The sequence below is a fragment of the Vulpes vulpes genome, chromosome 11 (genome assembly GCF_048418805.1).
Source record: "Vulpes vulpes isolate BD-2025 chromosome 11, VulVul3, whole genome shotgun sequence".
In the NCBI taxonomy this organism is placed as follows: Eukaryota; Metazoa; Chordata; class Mammalia; order Carnivora; family Canidae; genus Vulpes; species Vulpes vulpes.
The window spans coordinates 56,150,387-56,175,621 of record NC_132790.1 but is presented as its reverse complement, the minus strand read 5'-3'; the positions used below and the strand labels follow the sequence as shown (position 1 = coordinate 56,175,621).

The 25,235-nt window shown below is 35.0% G+C and overlaps 1 non-coding gene and 1 pseudogene across 1 annotated transcript; both read left to right on the top strand.

Annotated features, from left to right (window-relative positions):
* The first annotated feature begins 3,966 nt into the window (after nucleotides 1–3,966).
* On the top strand, nucleotides 3,967–5,596 carry LOC112933251 (hsc70-interacting protein pseudogene; annotated as a pseudogene).
* A 19,042-nt stretch (nucleotides 5,597–24,638) lies between these two features.
* Nucleotides 24,639–24,774, top strand: LOC112933294 (U4 spliceosomal RNA). Its single transcript, XR_003237635.1, has one exon. It is a non-coding gene; the product is annotated as a U4 spliceosomal RNA (small nuclear RNA).
* Nucleotides 24,775–25,235: the final 461 nt, after the last annotated feature.

The window sequence follows — 25,235 nt, the reverse complement described above, 5'->3', positions numbered from 1 at the left end:
TATGAATGAATTATTAGCAATAAAAAGGAATCAAATGATGCATGTCACAGCATGATGAACCTTGAAAACATGCTAAGTGAAAGAAGCGAGTTACAAAAGATTACATAATTTCAAAATTCCATTTATAGAAAATATTCAAAATAGGGAAAACCATGGAGACAAAAAGTATACTTGTGGTTGCCTAGGGCTAGGTGTGAAAAGGAATTATGGGAGGAATGTGTAGTTGTTGCTAATGGATATGGCAATCCTTTGGGGGATAAGTTCTAAACTTTGTTTTTAGTGATAGTTGCACAACCCTTTGGACATACTAAAAAGCATTAACTTGTACATTTTTAAGTGAGTAAATTTTATAGGATGGAATTATATCTTAACAAATGTTTAAAAATAGAAAAATGATCAACAAAATGCCAAACTGAAAAAAACAAGAATAAAGGTGTGTGGCTTTATCAACATTGGTAATCTCCACCCCATGTCTCCAAGCTAAGCAAACACTTTACTGAAGCTTGTGTCTTTAGCTTAAATATTCTTTACCTACTGTTCTTTTTGTAAATCTAAAGTCCCTTTTTAAGTCAAAAGGAAGTTGGAGTAGCAATACTTATAAAAGATGAATTAGATTTTAAACCAAAGACTGTAACAAGAGATGAAGAAGGACACTCTATCACACTAAAGAGGTCTATCCAACAAGAAGATCTAATAGTTGTAAATATTTATATACTCAAGTTGAAAGCACCCAAATATATAAAATAATTACTAACAAACATAAAGGAACTGATTGATAAGAATATAATAATAGTAGGGGACTTGAATATCCCACTTATAGCAATGGAAAGATCATCTAAGCAGAAAATCAACAAGAAAACGATGGCTTTGAATGAGACTGGACTAGATGAACTTAACAGATATATTCAGAACATTTCATCCTAAAGCAGCAGAAGACACATTTTTTTTTCAAGTGGACTAGGGGAATCCTCCAGAATAAATCATGTACTGGGTCACAAATCAGATCTCAACAAGTACAAAAAGAGTGAGATCATACCATGCATATTTTCTGATCACACCATGAAACTTGCAGTCAACCACAAGAAAAAATTTAGAAAGACCACAAATACATGGAGGCTAAACAACTTGCTACTGAAGAATGAATGGATCAACCAGGAAATCAAAGAAGAAATTTAAAAAATACATGGAAACAAATTAAAATGAAAACAGTACAGTCCAATCATTTGGGATGCAGCAAATGTGGTCTTAGGAGGGAAATATATAGTAATATAGGCCTACTTCAAGAAGCAAGAAAAATCTCAAACAACCAACCTAATCTTTTTAAATTTTTTTTCAGTAGACAGTTTTTTTACATATTTTTTAATTAGAGTTCAATTTATAGTTCAACCTATAGCATAACACCCAGTGTTCATCCCATCAAGTGCCCCCCTCAGTGCCTGTCACCCAGTCAGCCCCCCGCCCACCTCCCTTTCCACCAACCCATCAACCAACCTAATCTTAATCTTAATCTTAAACCTAATCTTAAACTTAAATAGAAAAAAAAAAGAATAACATGAAGCTTAAAGCCAGCAGAAGAAGGGAAATAAAAAAGATAAGAGTAGAAATAAATTATATAGAAACTAAAAAATCAGTAGAATACATCAATGACACCAGGAGCTGTTTCTTTGAAAAAAAAAAAAAATAAAATTGATAGCCACCTAGTCATATGTATCAAAAAGAAAAGAGAAAGGACTCAAATAAAATCATAAATGAGAAAGGAGAAATAACGACCAACACCACAGAAATTTTAAAAGTTATAAGAGAATATGAAAAATTAAATGCCAAATTGGGAAATCTGGAAGAGATGGACAAATTCCTAGAAACATATAAACTACCAAAGCTGAAAACAGGAAAAAAAATAGAAAACTTGAACAGACTGATAACTAACAAAGAACTTGAATCAATAATCAAAAATTTCCCAACAAACAAAAGTCCAGGGCCAGATGGCCTCACAGGGAAATTCTGCCAAACATTTAAAGAAGAGTTTATACCTATTTTTCTCAAACTATTCCAAAAAATAGAAATGGAACAAAAACTTCCAAACTCATTCTAGAAAGCCAGCATTGCCCTAAGTCTAAAACCAGAAAATTTACTCCACTAAAGAGAGAATTATAGGCCAATATCCCTGATGAACATGGATGGAAAAATTCCCAACAAAGTATTAGTAAATTGAATCCAACAGTACATTAAAAGGATCATTCACCATGATCAGGTGGGATTTATTCCTGGGCTGCAAGAGTGGTTCAATATTCTCAAATCAATCAACATGATACACCACGTTAATAAAAGAAAGCACAAGAACCATATGATCCTATCAACAGATGCAGAAAAAACATTTGACAAAGTACAATATTCATTCATGATAAAAACCCTCAACAAAGTAGGGATAGAAGGAACATACCTCAACATAAGAAAGACCATATATCAAAAAACCCCACAGCTAATATCATCCTCAATGAGGAAAAACTGAGAACTTTTCCTCTGAGGTCAGGAAAAAGACAGAGTTGTCCACTCTCACCAGTCATTTAACACAGTACTAGAAGTCCCAGCCTCAGCAATAAAACAACAAAAAGAAATAAAAGGCATCCAGATAGGCAAGGAAGAAGGCAAACTTTCATTATTTGCAAATAACATGATATAGAAAACCTAAAGTCTCCCCCCAAAATTTTGCTAGAACTGATACATGAACTCAGTAAAGTCACAGGATATAAATCAACATACAAAAATCTGTTGCATTTTGATATGTCAATAATGAAGCAGCAGAAAGAGAAATCAATCCCATTTACAAATTCCATAAAAAATGTAAGATATCTAGGAATAAACCTTACCAAAGAGATAAAAGATCTCTATTCTGAAAACTATAAAAAATTGATGAAGAAATTGAAGATGACACAAAGGAATGGAAATATATTGCATGCTCATGGATTGGAAGAACACATATTGTTAAAATGTCTATACTACCCAAAGCAATCTACACATTTAATGAAATCCCTATCAAAATAACACCAACATTTTTCACAGAAGAAGTAATCTTAAAATTATTATGGAACCAAATAGACCTGCCCTACGACCCAGCAATTGCACTGTTGGGGATTTACCCCAAAGATACAGATGCAATGAAACGCCGGGACACCTGCACCCCGATGTTTCTAGCAGCAATGTCCACAATAGCCAAACTGTGGAAGGAGCCTCGGTGTCCATTGAAAGATGAATGGATAAAGAAGATGTGGTCTATGTATTCAATGGAATATTCCTCAGCCATTAGAAACGACAAATACCCACCATTTGCTTCAACGTGGATGGAACTGGAGGGTATTATGCTGAGTGAAGTAAGTCAATCAGAGAAGGACAAACATTATATGTTCTCATTCATTTGGGGAATATAAATAATAGTGAAAGGGAATAGAAGAGAAGGGAGAAGAAATGGATGGGAAATAACAGAAAGGGAGACAGAACGTGAAGATTCCTAACTCTGGGAAATGAACTAGGGGTGGTGGAAGGGGAGGAGGGAGCGGGGTGGGGGTGAATGGGTGACAGGCACTGAGGGGGGCACTTGACGGGATGAGCACTGGGTGTTATTCTGTATGTTGGCAAATTGAACATCAATAAAAAATAAATTTATTATTAAAAAAATTATTATGAAACCAAAAAGTCCCTGAATAGCCAAAGGAATGTTGAAAATAAAAACCAAAACTGGAGGCCTCACAACTCCAGACTTCAAGCTATATTCCTACTACAAATTGTAGTCATCAAGACAGTGTGTTACTGGCACAAAAATAGACGCATAGATCAATGGAACAGAATGGAGAACCCAGAAATGGACCCTCAACTGTATGGTTAACTAATCTTTGACAAAGCAGGAAAAACTATCTAGTAGGAAAAAAATTATCTCTTCAACCAATTGTGTTGGGAAAACTGGACAGCAACATGCAGAAGGATGATACTGGATCACTGTCTTACACCATACGCAAAAGTAATTCAAAATCGGTGAAAGACTTAAATATGACACTGGAAACCATCAAAATCCTAGAGAAGAGCACAGGCAGTAACATCTTTGATGTTACTCAGCCACAGCAACTTCTTACTAGATATGTCACATGAAGCAAAGGAAATAAAATCAAACTATTGGGCCTTTATCAAAATAAAAAGCTTTTACACAGTGAAACAGCCAACAAAACTAAAAAGCAACCCACAGACACACTTCTGGAAGGTTTTAGGCAGTGTACAGGGGCAGAGGCAGAGGTTGTAGGAAGGAACTGACCATCAAAGCACCTGGGGTCAGGAAACTGTTGGGTAAGAGGATCCAATGGCCAGGGAGGTTCTAGTCTGTTCTGCCTCACAACAGCTGTCCCCTTCCACACGGTCATTCTGAGCTAGTACCCATGCCTGGAATCAGGCCCAACCTTAGCAAGGCCTGCCACACCTCTGGACCATATAGATTCTTGTAAAGTTAGGGGGCTTCTAGCTTTTATGAAAATGTGTAAGTCGGATCTGAGCGTTCTGCACACCAAAGACATGTCCTTGCTGTGGGGTGGGTGGAGAGTATGGGGGGGGGGGGGGGGCTAAAATGCTACCTGCTGCTCAAAAAACTAAATCAGAAGACAATATCAAGGAAGAAAAAATGGATAGTAAGAAGGAGAAGGAAAACATAAAGACAGAAGAACAATCAACTGAGGACAGTGATCTAGAAATTGACAATGAAGGTCTGATTGAACCAGATACTGATTCCCCTCAAGAAACAGGAGATGAAAATGTACAGATAACCGAGGAAATGATGGATCGGGTAAATGATTAAAAAAAAAAAGTGGCTGCTGTGGGTGCCCTAAATGATGGTGAACTACAGAAAGCCATTGACTTGTTCACACTGCCATCAAACTGAATCCTCACTTGGCCATTCTGTATGCCAAGAGAGCCACTGTCTTCATCAAATTACAGAAGCCACATGCTGCCATTCGAGACTGTGACAGAGCTATTGAAATCCTGATTCAGCTCAGCCTTTAGAAGTGGCCAGGGAAAGCACACAGACTTCCGGGCCATTGGGGGAAAAAAAGCACATGATCTTGCCCTTACTGGTAAACTGGGTTATGGTGAAGATGCTAGTGCAATGCTGAAAGAAGTTCAACTGAGGGCCCAGAAAATTGCTGAGTGTCAGAGAAAGTATGAGCAAAAATGTGGAGTGAAAGATCAAAAAAAGAATAGAAAGGGTTACAAAGGCTTTGGAAGAACATCAGAGAGCCCAGAGGGAGGAAGAAGTCAGCTGACAACCTCAGTATGGCTCAGTATGGCTCTTTCCTAGGTGGCTTTCTCAGGAAAATGCCTGGGGAAAACCCAGGGGAATACCTGAAATGGCAGGGAGATGCGTGGAGTGGCAGGAATGCCTGGGCTCAACGAAATTCTTAGTGATCCAGAGGTTCTTAAAGCTATGCAGGATCCAGAAGTGGTGGTGGCCTTCCAGGATGTGACCCAGAACCCAACAAATATGTCAAAATATCAGAATAACCCAAAGGTGATGAATCTGATCAGTAAATTGTTAGCCAAATTTAGACGTCATGTGTAATGTCCTTAAAAATAAAGCCTTTCCTGAAGGAAAAACAACTTTGATCACCAACGGATGTCACAATAATATAAACCAGTATACTTCTGACCGTCCCATGAAGAAAGCTGGTGTACTGTGAAGAGAATTCATACCCCTCTGTGGCATATACAACTGAAACATTCTGCAGTGGTTTGCCATTTGGGTATTCATTCAGATGTTTTCCTACTAGGAATTACAAACTTTAAACATTTTTTAAACCTTAAAAATACTTTTAAAAACTTATTTAAATAGTGTGTTAGTCCTTACATTTTTCTTTACTAATAATTTCAGGGTTTTTTTCCCTTTGGACTAACTGGGCAAGGAAGATACTTCAGTGTAGATTTATCTCTTAGTTTGAGTGAAATAAAAACTTATTAGCAGAAGGCAAATATAACATTTAAATAGATGAAATTGAGTTGGAGATATGGTTACTGAGACATTTTGACTTGTCTTTTTAAATGCTTTATTTCTAAAATATGATTGATTTGGATAAAACCATCCAGACCACTGATATTACAGTAGGACTTGGGTTAGGACTGGAAGTGGTTGGCAGGGTAGCAGCAACTTTACTCCTTCTATATAGTGTGCACCCTTGAGCAGATGCATTTAAATCTTATACTGTGGTGAAGGGATGATTTTTATAATGCTGCAGTAGAGTTGGGTTACTTAGCCGGGTTCTCATCTGATATAGAAAATACATGTTTTGCATTATTCCACATAGGGGCAATAAGGGAATACTTTTCTTTTTATATTTCTGTGTTTAGAGTGACCTTTCCTGGAGAAAGAGAAAATACCCATCTCTTTAGGTGCTTTCTACTTGTTTTCACCATGCCTCCCTCTGCCTCATTCTCTTTTTGGGCAAAAGATAGTCCTTGTTCACTGTCATCATCAATACTATTATTCTTCACAGCATAATTGGGCAAGCATCTGTAATGCTGGGTATAATATGTAATACCTATAGTGATTATGTAAGGCAATACCCATAACAGCTGTAGTTTCTTACTTGGCTAATAATTTCATATTTAAGTGTTAGATTTCGACTTTGGTGAAATCTTACCATGTCAAAATATGTTGGAAGGAGGGATTCCCTTTGGTGTTTGGTCTTCTACTTAGGCAATACCTATTGCAGTTGGAGTTTATCTTACATTATTCATCTTCATATTTTGGAGAGTATGAGATTTGAATTCACTGATATGCATAGAGGGAAATCAAAATTCTTAACCAATATCAATTATAAAATTGATGAGATCCATGGTTCTTCACTGTGGAGTTGATGGCATTATGAGTCATTGTGCTCCTAATCAGCTAAATACTGCACCATATCCCCCACCTCTCCTTTTTCTCCCTTCCTCTCCTCCAAGGATAAGTAAATGATAGCTTTTCTGTTGTACATTCATTTAGCTCCTACATTAAGATTAGTGTTAGTCCAGGCAGTGTACCAGGAATTGTTAGCTTTCTACTTATGTTTTAATTTAAAGTGCTGGTTCTAAAAACAGTTTCAAGGGATGGGACCCTCTGTACTTTGTTTATTTGAATAATCAGTGGTAGGAGCAGTGAAGAAAATTCCATGGAATACATTTCTGAAATAGCACATTTCTGAAGTCATAAGTAAGTTGATTCAGGTTCTAACCCTTTGCTGTACACAAGCAGATAGAAATGCATTTGTTGTATAAGTGAGAAAAGGTTCACTTTTAACTGAACATGCTTTTTAAAACCTTTAAAAACACTCAGCATATATACTTGCATTTAGCTTGCCAGTGGTTGTTGTTGTTGTCGTTAATATGTGTTCTCTCTCAAATTTTCTGTGTACTCTGAGTAACTCAAGAAGACCATTTCTTTTTGAGTTCCTTATTTGATTTACTTAATTATATATCATTTAAGTACATTCTAACATTGCAAATATTACCATAAATGGGTACAAGTAAAATAGGTCTTCTGAAAATGTGTCCTGTGCCACAAAGACAAAGTTCCACAAATACACAATATCATTTTTAAACCAGAAGTGTTTTTTCTTGTGCTAACACTGTTATAAGAAGGAAAAGTAAAGGGTTTTTTTTCTGATTAAAAATATATAGTTATTGGATTTCTAGCTATGTTAAAAATATAGTTTCAAACTGGAAAAAAATAAAAGGCATCCTACAGAAGAGATTTGCAAATGACATATCTGATAAAGGGTTAATATCCAAAATCTCTAAAGGGCTTATCAAACTCAACATCTAAAAAACAATCCAGTTTTAAAATGATCAGAAATTGTAAATAAACATATTCCAAAGAAGACATACAGATGGCCGCTAGACATATGCAAAGATGCTCCACATCACTCATCATCAGGGAAACACAAATCAAAAATACAATAATATATCACCTCACACTAGTCAGAATGGCTAAAATTAACAACACGGGAAATAATAGGTGTTGGTGATGATGCCGACAGAGGGCAACTCTCTTAACTTTTGGTAGGAATGCAAACTGGTTTTTACTGTTGAAAAATAGTATGGAGGTTCCTCAAAGGTTAAAATAGAACTATCTTATAATTCAGCAATTGCTCTACTTAGTATTTACCCAAATGATGCAGAAATACTGATTCAAAGGGATATATGCTCTCAGATGTCTACGGCAGCATTATCAACAATAACCAAGTGGTGGAAAGAGTCCGTGTCCATCAACTGATGAAGGGATAAAGAAGAGTGACATATATGTGTGTGTGTCATATGTGACATTAATATGAGACATATATGTCATATGTGATATATATGTACATGTACATATATAATGGGATATATATAATGGGATATTACTCAGCCATAAAAGAGAATATGTCATATGTCACATATATGTGTATGTATATGTATATGTATATAATTAATGGGGTGTATATATATACATATATATAATGGGATATTACTCAGCCATAAAAGAGAATGAAATCTTGCATTTGCAATGATGTGGATGGAGCTAGAGTATATTGTGCTAAGCTAAATAAATCAGTCAGAGAAAGACAAATACCATATGATTTCACTTATATGTAGACTTAAAAAATAAAACAGAAGAACATGTGGAGAAAAAAAAGAGGCAAACCAGGAAACAGACTCTTAACTATAGAGAACGAACTGAGAGTTACTGGAGGGGAGAGGGTTAAGGGGAATGTGTTACATGGGTGACGGGTAAAGGTGGGCACTTTTGATGAGCACTTGATGTTGTATGTAAGTGATGAATCACTAAATTTTACACTTGCAACTAATAATATTACACTGTATGTTAGCTTACTGGAATTTAAATAAAAACTTGAGAAAAAAATAAAGTCCCCCTTTAAATTTCATTTGTTCCCCCAACAATTGGAATTCATTTGTTACTTGGTTATCCCTATTCTTGAACTTTGTAAAAGTATCAATGGTAGGTAGTATTTACCCCTTTGCTTTTAAGAAGGTTTTTTATATATCCATCCTTTCTGCTAATATGTGAGTTCCCTCAAAGTAGGGGTAATACCTTAAATATTTTGTATTTTTTTTCCCTCAGGGGCTAATGTAGTGTTAAGCCCTTGTATACTTAAATAATGTTTGTTGAACAAACGGTAAGTTTAAAGTTGTTGAGTTATCTACTTGGGAAGTATTCTGACATTTCCATGTGTTACTATAACATATTTTATATTTTTAATAAGCAGGTAGAAGAGTAACCTCGAAATAATTTTGCTCAAAATTAGAGAAAATAGGAGTCCCAATGGCATCCTTTATTTAATTCTTGCTTTATTAAAAGTCATGCAAATAAAACAGATAGATAAAAGACTTCATCTAAATTAAAAACTTTTTTACATCAAGTTACATTATTGAGCACATGTAAAGACAACCTATAGACTGGGAGAAAACATTTGGAAATCATATATTTGGCAAGGGGCTAATCTCCAGAACATATCAAGAACTCCTAAAACTCAACAGTAAAAAGACATCCAGGGATGCCTGGGTTGAGCATCTGCCTTCGGCTCAGGTCATGATCCCATGGTCCCAGGGTCGAGTCCCACGTTGGGCTCCCTGCATGGCACCTGCTTCTCCCTCTGCCTCTGTCTCTGCCTCTCTCTGTGTTTCTCATGAGTAAATAAATAAAATCTTTAAAAATAAATAACTAAAAAAAAAGACAATCCAATTTTAAAATGAGCAAAGAACTTGAGTAGACATTTGTCCAAGGAAGACATACAAATGACCAATTAATATATGAGAAGATCCTCAATGTTGTTAATTGTTACAGAAAGACAAATTAAAAAAAAAATCCTACAATGTGATACCTCTTAACATCTACTAGGATGGTCATAATAAAGAAGACAATAACAAGTCTTAGCATGGATATAGAGAAATTGAAACCTTCATGCATTGCTAATGATATTATAAAAGGGTGCAGACACTATGGAAAAGAGTTGGCAATTCCTCCAAAAGCTAAACATAGAATTCCTACATGACCTGGCAATTCCATTCCTAGGATATAAACAAAGGAACGGAAAGTAGGAAGGCAATAGGCACTTGAATACCAAGGTTCATTGATGTATTAGTCACAATAGCCCAAAGGTGGATACAACCCAAATGCAATATGTACTATATATGTACAATGTAATATTATTCAACCATAATAAGGAATGAAGTAGCAGAACAAGCTACAACATGGATAAGTCTTGAAAATATTGAAATAAGCCAAGCACAAATATTATATGATTTCTCTTATATGAAATAATTAAAATAAGCAAATTCAAGGAGATAGAAAATAGATTAGACCCCCCCCCCTCCTGGGAGCTAGAGAGAGAGAGAAGTGGAGGGATTATTGCTTAAGGGGTAGAGAGCTTCTGTTTGGCATAATGAAAAAGTTTGGAAACAGAAGTAATAGTTGCATAACATTGTAAGTGCAGTTAAAGTCAATGAATGATATACTTAAAAAGATAACAATGACAAATTTTGTTACATGCATTTTATCACAACTTAAATGAATTAATCGTGTAATATGCCAAAGATAATTGTATACTTTAAATGGGTGAAGTATATGGCATGTGAATTGTATCTCAACGAAGATGTTTTACAAAATGTTTTTTAAGAGCAGCCAAGGGACTGTGTTAACCATGAGGGCCTTCTTACAGAGAAAATGTTAAGGACAGAGTTGAATTTTAAGGACAGAGTTGTTATCTTTGAAAATGAATCCTTTATGCTGCTATCTTCTTCATGATAACTATTTCCACTTATTGTATGGACCATCCCATCTAGTGAAGAACTGCACCTGGATGGGAACATATGCCACTGATTTTCTCTCCTGTATGTTTTTTGTGCTTAGTCTGTGTCTCTCACTAGATTGTTCACTGCTCCAGGGCAGTTCTTGGTGCCTAGAGCCAAAGAATTTAGAACACACATCAATGGCTGGATCCAGACTTCCGCTTCTTATAGTTCAGACTAAGGATCCCATCTTGTGCCTGGTAAATGACAAATGGCTTCCTTGGTTTCTTGATGGCCCAATGAAATGAAAGAAAAGTCCAGTCCTAGTTAGTCTTGCCTTGGAGCAGTTTTGATCATACAAACAGGCCATTAACCAACTTTGAAATTATTAAATGCAATAATCATGGTAAGAGACACCAGCGTACTTACTAATTATAACAATTTTTCTCATTAATATTTACTAGTGGAGGCAGAAGTATTAGAGAAATGATGACATGTAGAATGGAAGTATTACTGTACATCAGATCTTCCAAAACTTATTAAACTTCTAGGTAGGTAGAGATCTCTTTTGCCTGGCATATCTCAGGCCTGACTGTCACATGAATGAATCTATCTACATAATGTTTCCAGAGACTGTATTTATGACAGAGTTTTGTCCCCTAGTAATTCAAATGAAAATAATCCTCCCAATAGGGTCTTGGAAAAGGGAATACATAATTGTTTAAAGAATCCAAAAGACTCTTCAACATATATCAACACATTTTTAATCCATATAGGGTTGTTATTAACAAGTCTATAAAATAATGCTTATAAATGATTTTTTAATTTTGGCATTATATAGCATGCCTGCTGCTAAATCCAAAAAGGGTGTGAATATAAGGCATGGACTTTCAAATATTCATTTCATAGCATCAGGCTACACATGCACTGATTATTATTCATACATTTCCCTAATAGCATAGTGTTGAGATGTGGGCACATCACCCAGAGAACACAGCAGCATGGTTGTCACAGACACAGTGCAGGTGGAGAAACAGTTCTTCACAGATGTGGCTCTCCTCAACAGTCATGGTGGGGGTGAGTAAGCCATAAAAAGGAAACCATGAACCTCTTCAGGTGGGGCAGAGTAGGGTGAGGTGAGTGTGCAGATAGGACTTCAGGGAGGGGAGGAGAGGAGTATAACAAGATGGCACAAAGACTGATATTGGAACAGGCCTACTTGTAGCCACAGACAGAAACTGGAACTGAATGTAGCAGCACCAGCTGTGGCAAATCGGCTTGGAACACATTGTCGGGGGAGCCTTGATCGGGCCACATCTGGTGATGCAGAAGCAGCATTAAACAGGGGAGAAAGAGAAAAGATGGATCTGCTGTATTGCAGGAATGGTAAGTGGGCAATGGATTTCTACTAAATATGGAATTCATATTTTAGGTCACTTTAGGATTGAGGAATTTCCTCAAGATAATTGCCTGAGACCTGTGTTACCATTTTGTAAGAGGAAATGCTTTGTTATCCACCCTAAAATACCAATGGTGCCAAATTTGAAAAGTCCTGGTTTAAGGTGATGGGACAGAATGTTTAAAAACCATCTTGTCTTTAAATTACACGCAGAAACAGAGTCAAAGAAGTGGGTGACTAATGCAAGAACTCACAACACTGAAATTAAAGACTAAATTCCTACAACCTCCAGGATTCGCTCATGACAGTCCCTAGATGGAAAAAAGTCACAAAGTGGGTAATTTTGATGGCAAAGAAGATCCAGGATCAAAAGTACCAGAACATGAGAACTTTATACAATGGGAGCAAGTGGAGGGACCTCTGAATTTAGGAATCAATATGCCTACTATTATTGGGAAAACCAAATACATACAAGGCTGTACTACACTGTACAGCAAGACCTCATCATCATTTACTTTCAGCAGGCCTAAATGGGAATGGGCCTAAATGGGAATCCAGGTAACTAACTGACTCCCATCAATGTGAAAAGAGAAGTCTAGGGCTCAAGACCAACTCAAGATGGACTCTAAGCCAAGTTGAAAACAAACATGCCCAGTGTCACAGTTTTGTCAATGGTTTATGCCTTGAAAAGTATCATATAAACTATTGCCTTCTTCAAATGAAACAACAATTCTTTGTTGAATCTGAAGAGAAATATAGTCTTGCTATTTTGAGAGTGGGAAGAATTTAATTTTTTTTCTTTCCCATCTTTGGACCACATTTCTTTGCCAGAATAAAACATACTGATGTGTGCCCCTCTGGATTAAAAAATTATCACAACTTATTTGAATTATGTCTATCTTCTTTCAAGGAATATAAAAGCAGACTCCAGTGTTTACAACATTTACGGAGCTGTTCTAGTAGCTGTTCTTAGGATCTCACTTGGTCTTGTCACATCCCCTCAGATAGTAATGCAACTAAACTTACCTCCCCCTTTAGTAAGTTTAAATTCCATGAAATTTTATCTTTTCAGTTAGTTCCACTCATACACTCACAGAAGTATTCCCCAAGAAAAATATGAAATGAAAAGTTTGTGGTAAGAAAATCTTTTCAAAAATTTTTAAAAAGCTAAGTGGACAAGATTTTGATACCTTGGAACAAATAACATATTTTGTGATGATTTTTCTCCTATGGATATCTGAATTCAAAAGATAAGATTATGATTCAGGATGAGCATTTATCTAATGAGGGGGTCAGTGGGTCAGAGCAATACCGTTGGAGACCATCTCAATGACAAACTGGTGCAAAGATGGAAAAACCCAGGCTTTTTATGTTAGCTTAAAAGATTCCAAATAAAAGAACTTTGATCATTTTCTGCTATCCACATACTTTTCATTTCATTTTCAATGATTTTACTTATTTCTTTTTGTCTCAACAGAAATAATTCTTCCCCCTCTTTAATGTTTACCCCTTTGAAATATATCTTTGCAGGCCTGACCCTCCATTAGGCATTGCCTAACAGAATGATAAACTACATGTCCTCCTTTAATCTTGCCCTGTAGATCAATCCTTTCAGCCTTTGAATTATTTTCTTAATCTTTTGAGGACTCAATGGAAAAGGCTTCATTTCTCCAGTAGTCTGCTCCAGGTGCCCTGGAAAACACAAACCTCAGGTATAGTGGCCTGATCTGGGAGGGCCCCAATCAGCAATAATATTTCAAGTGTATATGATATTGTATGATCAAAATTCTCTATCACACATATATTCCTTTTACACTCTTATGAACTCTGTAAGACAGATCAATAAAGAATGAACACCCTCTGTTATAAACAGTAAAGCAAGACCTTGTGAGTCTGTGCTTGTCCAAGATACACAGCTACTAAGCCACTCAAATCAAGTATTTGGACTCAAAGTCAGGTGAATAAGAATATATCCTTTTGCTTGTCACATTGACTTCCAGTTGGTAGTTGTTCAATTCAACAGTAAACAGTTATTGCTTAGCGACACATTTCCAACTGTCCCAGCTCTCAATGGGATCAGCACATACACAGGTACATGTAGACTCAAGACTAGAGATTGTCTTTCTCAGGTGAAAATACATAGACATATATAGTACTACCCCCAGAATTCTAACTTACCACATATGGTTTCCTCATATTCCTATTTTCACTCTTTATTCTTATGTTAGCTTGCATACCTAAAGAGAGACACCCTACGGATTTTACTACCACCACTTTTGAGTTCATTTATTTAAAATATGCCTCCAGATTATTAGTATTGAAATATTTTAAAAATCAGTATTCTTATGGTCCACAATACAGGTTAATTGGTTTTGCATTAGTGTTATGTTACTGGAATCCTAAAGTGTCATGGTGGGAACTGGATAGACCCTAGGCCCTTCATATTTCACATTTTGCCTACAACTAGTGTGGAAGCCATACTTTGGGCTCTTTTCTTCAACCTTAGAGATTACTTTAATTTGAAGCACATGAAACTTGGCCACATTTACTCCCCTGGCTTATTCACTCATCTATCCATGGATTGGATAGTATGAATCCCTTTTAAATCAGACACATAAATGAGAGTAGAGAGCCTTGAGGCTACTGTACATGATAAGTCAGGGTTGGAAAGTGTGTTTCTTCATGATGGCTGGTGACTGTCCTGTCGTAGTCTCTGTTTCAGTAAACAAAGCCAAAGAAAAAGGTATACAAGTGGATACTTTATTTTCGGAAGTGATCCAAGGTACAGGAATGCAGAAAAGGCAAGCACAAAAGCAGAAAAGAGAGAAAGCAATTCAAAGAGTGCATTGTTTAGCTTATCATTGCTCTGGCAACTGGGAATCAGTCCCCTGCTGGATTCCTCAAAAATGTCATGCATCACTTGCCCCAGAACTTTCTACTCAAGAAATAGAGCAGTTTTCTGTTGGCTCCCATGCCTCACTGGTAAGAGTTGTCACAAGAGGTGCTAAATCCCTCATACTTCCATATTTGTGTATAATTGAGTGTAAGGGGTTTCCTGTGGAGGTGCTAAATCCCTCATACTTCCATATTTGTGTATAATTGAGTGTGAGGGGTTTCCTGTGGATCTCTATGATCTTTGAGAATACCTATGGAAGCAATATATACTCTTGGACAGCTGAGACAAAATGTTGTCAATTTACCCCTGTGTCTAGGTGTCTACTACAGCAATGGATGGAATAAAAGGGAATAGAAAAATGTGAGATGTGGCATAAGAGGTAATGGACATGTTGTCAAATAATACAGAAGCCTAAAATAGAGGTGCTTAGTCAGCTAGATGACAGCTTAGTGTACCTCATGGAGGGAAATAAAATATGCACTGTGTAGTCAAGCTATTGTTTCCATGATTCCTTGAATTCTTGAATTTATAATTAAAACACACATCACCATCTATCTTACAATATTTTAAATTAAGACAAGGGCCTAAAATAAGTAGGCATTTGATAAATATCAAGTTTTATTATCCTTTTACATTGAGGTTATCAATTCTGAGGATAATTTTGGTAGCTGGACTTCACATTAATCTTCAGATTTAATGCAAAGTTATACAAGGATTGACCAATATAAGACATATCTGAAATTCTCTCCAAGGTAGCTAGGGAGTTTAAGAGCTGGGAAGGGATGTGGGGATCCCTTGATCTGGGGATGGAGATCTGAATGTGGACATCCCTTGGAGATACAGCGCCTCGCTATCTTCTCTCTTCTCTGCCATCACTGAAGTGAAGGTAAGACTGTACAAAGCCTAATCTTTATCATTTATTAACCATATGCCTGAAATGTGCTGTCTTTCTTACCTTTGACTGATAGTTTTCAGTCTAAGAATATGTGCTAGTGGCAGAAAGGCAATCTTGGCAGATCATGTAAATAGCATTTGGAGTCATTCGGTGAAATATTTTTCCAATGTTAGGCTAACATCCATGTTGAAGCCATGCCAAAATGTCTGACCAACTTGGTAAACAAGGCAAATAATGTAAGTAAATAACATCATGGGGAAAGTATTTCCAGATAATACACTGAGTCACTGAGTAATGTGACTGATTTTTTGGTTTTCTATAGACAGGGTGTCTTGTTTTATATCTTTACCATTGCAATAATAAGCAAAAATCCATTTCTTATTTTGGAAGCCTATTATTACTTGAATGCAAAACTCAATCATTCACTATTAGAAAACCTGGATTCTTGTCCTGCAAAAATATTAACCATTTTCCAGTCAATAAAGCGATCTTTGGTTCTTTTTCCTCATCTATGTCATAAGGATGATATAAATCTATTATTACTAAGTTATTATCTCTGCATTAGTGTCAGAATTAAGTGGTCAAAGAAAAAATGTGTTTTGTAAACAGATAAATAAATGCCTTTAACAAAGCATTTTGTTTTCCCATACTTAATTGTTAATGTGTTTTAATTCTCAATTGGACTTTTGAAGAGTTGAACAGTGTCTTGTCTTTGAATTTCCATTGCTTAATTTGCCCATTTCAATTTAAAAAAATGCTACTAAGTACTTGAAAGTATTTTTAATTTCATACATTTTTTCTTAAGGATTTTATTTATTCACGAGAGACACAGAGAGAGAGAGAGAGAGGCAGAGACATGGGCAGATGAAGAAGTAGTCAGTAGTCTCCTTGCAGGGAGCCAGATGTGGGACTCGATCTCAGGACCCTGGGATTAAGCCCTGAGCCGAAGGCAGATGCTCAAACACTGAACCACCAAGGCGTCCCATCATTTCATACACTTTTAAAGTTCTTGATGTCTCATAGGACCATGGTGAGTATACCGATCCTCACCATTTTTTATTTTCCACTGGTGGGAAGGATAACATTTAGGAGAAATTCATCATCTATGATTACAACATGGATATTGCAGCTGCATTCATTCAGCGCCTGTGCCTTTTTTTTTTTAAAGTAAATTTTAACTTTCCTTGTTCACAAAAATGACATAGCTGACTTCCTATGATTTTTAAATGAATTTTTAAAGTTAATAAGCAATTTCTCTTAGGTCTTATTCCACACTACCAGAACTGCATGCTTTTTATGCCATAAATATTTCCTCCTTACCACTAGATACCCGTATCAACATATGCTTTTCCCTGGTACTTCAAATGCAACATTCTGTGTTAAAATGAGATAAAAATGATCTTTTTGGCTTTTTTTGTGTTGATTTTGCCTGTTAGTTCATCCTATTTATGTCTCTTTCCCTGTTCATACCCTTAGCACACATGTCTATTCTGGAATCTTAAAGTTATATACAAAAGCAAATCTCTTATCTTGTTATAGGAAACCTACTTCTTTGGTCAGTTCTCATTATGTTTCTCAGAAACATCACTATCATAGTTTATTTCTTCTTACTCATAGATTTTACCAAATGGAAGTTATTAGTATACTTTTATTATTTATTGATATGTATTTGTCTACTCTAGTCTGTGACTTCTTGAAACATAGGTGCTTGGGTTTTGAATATTTTTTCTTCTCTTTGTCATAGCCTCTCACCAAAAACAGAGTTTTGCTATAATAGATAATCAATTTTGGTTGAGTGAATAAATCAGTGTATCAAACTGCTGATGTCTCTTACTCTGAACCATTGTCTTCCCAACCCCACTATAGAATCCATTTTGAAACTGTTAGTGTTCTCACTGGTCGTCTAATCTATAGCATTCTCTTCTCCAAATGTGTATTTAGAACTCTGCCAGTTTAATATCTTCCTGAACCATGCCCAAGACCTAGGATGAGCAATTTCGAATTTTTCAGAGTGGTGAACTTCATTCTTCAATGTACCTCCCTCCAATTTTCCAGTTAGTTTCATGGTTAAGTAGGCTCCTGGGTCTTCAACTGATACCTAAGAGGAAAACTCTCCTGGGCACATCCACAGAAATAGGCTTCCTGGTGGTACACTATGCAGCTGTGTCAATACCCAGAGTCAGGACATATGCATTACATGAGCTTGGTAATCTGTAGTCAGATTAATCTCCCCTCTCTGCTAGCATCAGATCTGCCATTGCATGTGCTTTGGGCATGGATGCTGCTCTGGAAGTGAATGGCAGCAAACTGCAATGGGGGCATTTTATTTTAGAGTTCAGTTTGTGATTGTTTTGAGGTCAGCTCAATTATTCTACCGACACTGACCCTATATAGTCAAACCAAAAAGGAGGCCACTAGATTGACAAATATTACAGTATATAATACTTGTTCCTTAATTTTTTCTTAGGCCCTACTGTTAGATATCTGGTTTCCAAGAAAAAAAAGGCCATTACTTGTTTGTAAAGTATGGGAGATACATTTCAGTTCTCTAAAGTTTTCCAGCAACAACAGCCACAGACATTTTTTGAGTACCTACCATCTGTATGTGTGCTAGACATTTTCATAAAGAGTATTTTATTTTTCTAATCTGTTTCTGTATAAAATTGGATCAGCATTATGTTCCCCAATCTTCTTTATTTTTTCCCCAATCTCCTTTATATTATTATTTTTACCAAATAATTTCTCTCCCCACATCTGTCTCTCTTTCTTTTTGCATACAATATATTAAATGTTATAATGTTTATCAAACCTGGCACATGACAAGTGCTAATATTATTACTGAAAATCTACATGCTGGATTCTATATGCTACACTTAGAGTTTGCAGGCTCTTGTGGATTACAAATTTTCTTTCAGTAACATGGAAACATGCTATGCCAATAATTCTAAGCACCAGGAGAATGCCAAAGTACCTGCTTTGAGCAAGCATCCAGTGATATATCATAAGGACTCCACGGGGCCTATATTCAGAACAGCTAGGTTTAAGAGCTGGCTTTGGCATTTTCTTCAGCAGAGTGAGCTCGAGCAATTTCCTAGTGTCTCTGTCTGTGAGTTTCTGTTTGTATTCTGTGTGATGTCTATGTGTCACAGAAAGCTTTTGTGCCAAGGAAGTATAGTGTATTTTTAAAGTGTGTGGTGACATGGATTGTTTGTTTTACCTTGAGATTCTACAGGAACCATAAATCACAGTGTCTCCCTGTATCCCTGTTCTCTGGCCTCAGAGGTGGGTTGATGGATCAAGTTTAGCCAATTAGACTGTCCCAGTTTGTTTCTCTGATGTGTTCAGGAATGAGGAATTCACTAGGGCTTTCTTCTACAACTGCTTGTGAAGTCTGAAGTGTTATGTTTCTCAAACATTCAGCAGGGAAACTACTAGCCAAATGTGGCTATTAAACAGTTGCACAGTGGGGATAGAACTGGAGGGTATTATGCTGAATGAAGTAAGTCAATCGGAGAAGGACAAACATTATATGGTCTCATTCATATGGGGAATATAAAAAATAGTGAAAGGGAATAAAGGGGAAAGGAGAGAAAATGAGTGGGAAAAATCAGACAGGGTGACAGAACATGAGAGATTCCTAACTTTGGGAAATAAACAAGGGGTAGTGGAAGGGGAGGTGGGCGGGGGGGGGATGGTGTGGCTGGGTAACAGGCACTGAGGGGGGCACCTAATGGGATGAGGACTACATGTTATACTATATGTTGGCAAATTGAACTCCAATAAAAAAATATACAAAAAAATGCAGAAGGAATTCATGCAAAAAACATTGAACTTATTGTCAAAAAATAAAAGTAAATAAAAATTTAAAAAAATAAAAATAAAAGATAAAACACAGTTGGAATGTGACATGTGACTGGTGCAATTCAGAAATTGAATCTTAAAAAGTTAAAATTAATAAAACCACATTCGGCTAGTCACTACCATATTGGGCAGTGCAGGTCTACACTTTCCTATTTGTTATTTTGCTTATTGTGTTATTTATTCCTTGTTGCTTTTCTAGGATTATTTTTAAACTTTTTTTCTCTCTCTCTATGCCCTATTTATATAGCACTTAAGATACCTGCTCTTTGAAGGTTTTAATAATTCAACTGAGAAAACACCTTGACCCGACATTATTTTTAACTTCCTTAGTATATTCTGTAATTATAGATCTAATTATATTTTCTTTTTCTTCTTGAGTAATTTTTGTCAAGATGTTTTATGAGAAGCCTTCTATTTTGTGTAGACCTTCAAATGTATTTGCATGACTTGGAGAATACTTCTCACTACTTATTTCCAAATCCATATGTTTGTAATTATTTCTGAATTCTCAGTTCTCAGTCTATAAACTTTTATCTTTTTATTTATCTAGTGACTCGTTTTGTTCTTTGTTTTCCTAATAATTCACTAAGCTTTTAAATCATGTGTGCTTGTTATTATCTTGTATCTTGTTTATAAGCATATAAGTGTTTGCTTTAAATTTGCAAATGCCTTCCTCTTAAATTTTTCTTTTTCTTTTTTTTTTCCAATTTAAACAAATTGAATTTCACTATTTTACACATTTCTATTCTTTCTTCTTCAGTTATCTGAATGTTTGAGGCAAAAATTTCCCTTTTACACTGGGGTTACTTACACTCTGTGGGTTTGTGTATATTTCACTTATATTAAAAAATAAACTATAAGAAGGAGAGAAATGAAAAGATTGATCATGGAGGAATTTTAAGGCAGTGAAAGTCTCTATATAGGATTAGGATTACAGTGATGAATATTTATCATTCTACATTTGTCCAATCCTATAGGCTATACAAACATTAAGAGCAAACCCTAAGGTAGGCTATGGATTTTGGATGATTATGTTGTGTCAGTGTAGGTTCATCCCCAGTAAAAATGTAGCATTTTAGTGAGTGATGTGGATAATAGGGGAGATTATGCATATGTGAGGGAAGAGGTGAATGAGAATTCCTGCACCTTTTTCTCATTTTTATTGTAAACCTAAAATTGCTCTAATAAGTAAAGTCTTTAAAGATGTAATAAATAAATGTTAAAAACGGTTCTTGTTTAACTCAAGAATTATTTGAGAGAGATAGTTTTAAATTGCATAGAATTTAGTTAATTTTTACTACTTTTTCCCACTAGTATTCAAAAGATTGTAATATATGCTTACAGATTTTGGAATTTGTTGTGATTTTTTTGTGGCTTAATGTGTAGCCATTTTAAATTATTTTAAGAATGCTTTAAAAGAGTATGTTTTATTGAACGAATTATTAATCAAAGACTCTATAGGCTTATTTATTTTAATTTTTTTCATCTACTATTGGCTGAAAGAATTATTGAGCTTTTAGTTCTACTTTAATTTCATCCAGTTTCGAATCTATATTTTTGATGCCAGGTTGTTTGGTTTATAAAAAGATTCATAACTGTTACATATTTCTGTAGATTGCATGTATTATAATTATAAGGCACACAGCACATTTGTCTTGTACAATGCATTTAGCCTTTAATTAACTCTCATGTGATGTTAATGTCAGGACCCTGCTTAATATTTGTTTGCATCTGCCTGTGTGTCTTTGCCAATACTTATTATTTTCAATAATAATGTGTCACTTTCTTTTACATATGTCTCTTTTATACAAGAATAACGTTCCATAACATTGTTTTTCCCATTTACTCAGCCAAATTTTCCAGTTTACTTTTATCATTGTTAGAATTAACTTTATTTCCTTTGTATCTATTTTTTGTTATATGTGTTATTTTTGCTATATTGCTTTTGCTTTCCTCTTTATTTTATCTTTAGTCACTTGAAATGTATAGAGCCTAAATTTTAATTTATTACTGCTTGCCTTTATATTTTCTAATGAGAGACTAACATCTCAATTTCTTAATTGATCAATGTTTGGTATAATAATTTCCTACTATAAAAGGTAATTAAATTAGTATAATTAAATTTGTTTGACATCCTTTTTTCTTCTATTTCTCTCTATCTTTTTCTTTTCTTTTTAGAGAGAGAAAGAGAGAGGGAGAGAGGGGCAGAGGGAGAGGGAAAAAGAGAATCTCAAGCAGGCTCCACACCCAGCCCAGAGCCCCACAAGGCCTTGATCTAGCAACTTTGAGATCACAAAGTGAGCTGAAATCAAGAGTCAGACATTTAAACAACTTTGCCACCCAGGCATGTTGCCTCCTATTTACATTGCCAGTACTCTATTTTTTCTTACACACACACATTTAAAAAAAATTTTATTATGTTACAAAGCTTTTCTTTAAATGTTTATGATTCTTAACATTGTATTTCTTCATAATCAACACAATGTCTTCAATTAAAAACATTAGATCATAAACTTATCATTCTACGTTCAGGTATCTACACATTCAGGACATACTAATTGTGTAGCCTCTATCTGTCAGACCCTACTGCTAGTGTGGGGGCACAATAGTGAGCAGTAAGGCAGAGAAGACTGCAGTCATGGAGCTTACATTTGGGTAGATGAGAAACTAGCAATGACAACATAAATAATAAATAAATAAATAAATAAATAAATAAATAAATAATAAAACCAATACATTCTACAAAAAAGTAACACATAAAAAAATACTAGTCAGTCATGTTTCCTTCTAGATGAATGTTAAGGGAGGCTGTTTTGAATTAGAATGCTAAGACTCAATTGATGAGAGAAAGGAGCATTTTAGTCAGCCATACAAAATATGAGGAATGGGCATTTTAAAGGGAAAACTAGTGTGGTATTTTATTGGTTCTATCAATACCTTGATTAGGAATTATCCTTTTGTCTATTTTTCCACTTCTCTCACTTATGTTGCATGTATTTTTAATGTTTTTACATGTATATACTTTTGGATATATATATCTCGACAAATTGATTTTCTTAGTGTTATAAAATTCCCCTTTTTTTCTCTGGTAATACTAAGTGTCTAGTATTTTATCTTGTTTAACATTAAGAATAACAAATGATTTTTCGTGCTTTTAAATATACATTTTTTTCCATCTTTTTACTTTTCAACTATGTGAGCCATTAAGGTATATATCCTTATATAGTTTGTTATAAACAAACTACACTGACTTTTTTTCTTTTTAATCAGTGTAACAATCTTTGCATTTATTTGGAGTATTTAGCCCATTTATGTTTAATGTATGATTTTTTTTGTGATTTAATATATCATCTTGAATTTTTTCCCCCACTGTATCATTCTGTTTCCTGTTCCTTTTTCATTATTTTATTCCTACTTCTGGCTTATATATGTTACTTTCAATATTTTATTTTAACACTTCCATGGAATTTTTTTAGTTGTTGTTGACCTCTGTGTATGTGTGTGAGTGTGTGTGTGTGTGTGTCCTAACTTATCTCTGCTTAGAATTAATATTCTACCACTCTGTGTAAAGTGTAAGAAACATTCAGTGGTATAATTCTACTCTTCTACCACAATTTTTGTGGTAATGTTGCCATGAGCTTTTAATTTATATGTTGTATACAACAATTTACAAAGTTATTAATTTTTTTAAAATTTCAATTGTCTATAAAGAAATCAAAAGAAAGAACAAGGTATAATATCTTATATTTGCTTTCATATTTGTCATGTTCTTTGTTTCTCTTTTTTTTTTTTCTGTAGACTCAAGTTTCCTTATGGTGTATTTCCTCTCTCAGAAAAACTTTCTTTAGCATTACTTATAGAGCACATCAGCAGTCAATAAATTCTCTCAGCATTTGATTATCTTAAAATGGCTCTGTTTAATCTTATTTTTTAAATGATATCTTCACTTATAGATAAACTTCTAAACTTCTGGGTATATAAACTTCTGGGTAGCTTTTTGCTTAATTTTAGTTTTACCTCTAATCCTATTATGTCTTTGTCTCTACTGTTTCTGACAAAAGGTAAACCATTAATCTTATTTTTGTTCCTTTCTATGAAATGTGTTATTTTTCTTGGTTTGTTTTTAAGATTTCTTCTTTGAGTTTGGTTTTTGGCACTTTTATGTCTATATATAGTTTTAGTTGCCTCTGTGAGTTTATATTTTTAATCAATTTGGAAAATTCTCAAATTTAATTATTTTTATTTTTATTTTTTTCTGTTTTGATAACTCCCTTCTCTTTCTGGGACTCTGAAATTTTAATATTAAATCCCTTCACATTGGGCAGCTCAGGTGGCTCAGTGGTTTAGTGCTGCCTTCAGCCCAGGGCCTGATCCAGGAGACCCAGGATCGAGTCCCACATCAGGCTCCATGCATGGAGCCTGCTTCTCCCTCTGCCTGTGTCTCTGCCTCGCTCTCTCTCTCTCTCATAAATAAAAAAACAAAATAAAATCTTTAAAAAAATTCCTTCATGTTGCATACTGATCATTAATAACCTACCTGCTTTGCTTTCAGAAGTTTCTGTGTTCTTTAGGTTATTCTCTAATTTGTTGGCTCTTCTTTTCTGCCCTCTACCACTTCCTTTTAAGCAAATTGGATGAATTATACATTTCAATTACTGTACTGTTATTTTTGGAATTTCCATTCTACCTTCTTAAAATTTCTAAGTTTTCCTTTCTAATCGCCCATTATGCCTTATTTCCCTTTAAAATGCCAAACATACTTTTATTAGCTGCATTAAAGTTGTTAATCTAGCTTTGCACAGTGGTAGTATTGTAGTCAATTAGGTTTATCCGAGGCACCATTATTGCTAGTTGTAAAGTTTCTAATCTATTTCCAACATTTATATTGTATCAGAATCTATTGACTTTTTAAAAACTAATTATTGGCTATGTTTTCTGCTACTTATATAATTAGTATTTTTTAATTCATTCTGAAAATCATGAATGATACATTGTACAGAGTTTGGAATACCTACCTTCCTCCACAGGGTAATTTTTGTTTTTATAAACAGATAAATTATTGGCAGGTTGTTTCACTCCTGTCAGGTTTGTTTTTATTCTTATTAGGGTTCATCCATTTAAAAAAATTATTCTTGGAACCAGCATTATGCAACCTTGGGTGTTCTCTCTGTTCAGTTATCAGCCCACAGAAGACCTACTCCGTTAGGTCTGTTACAGGCAGAAGATCAGCTTGTTTATTTTTCTTCTTAACTGTCATGTTTCTGAATGCCAGACACAGTTGCCTCCAATGTTTTATCCATTTTTAGAATTTACAGCTAGGTTGTAAGTCTGATATTACTTACTCCTTCGTGCTTTTTAAATATCTATTTCTTTCTAATTCTTTATAT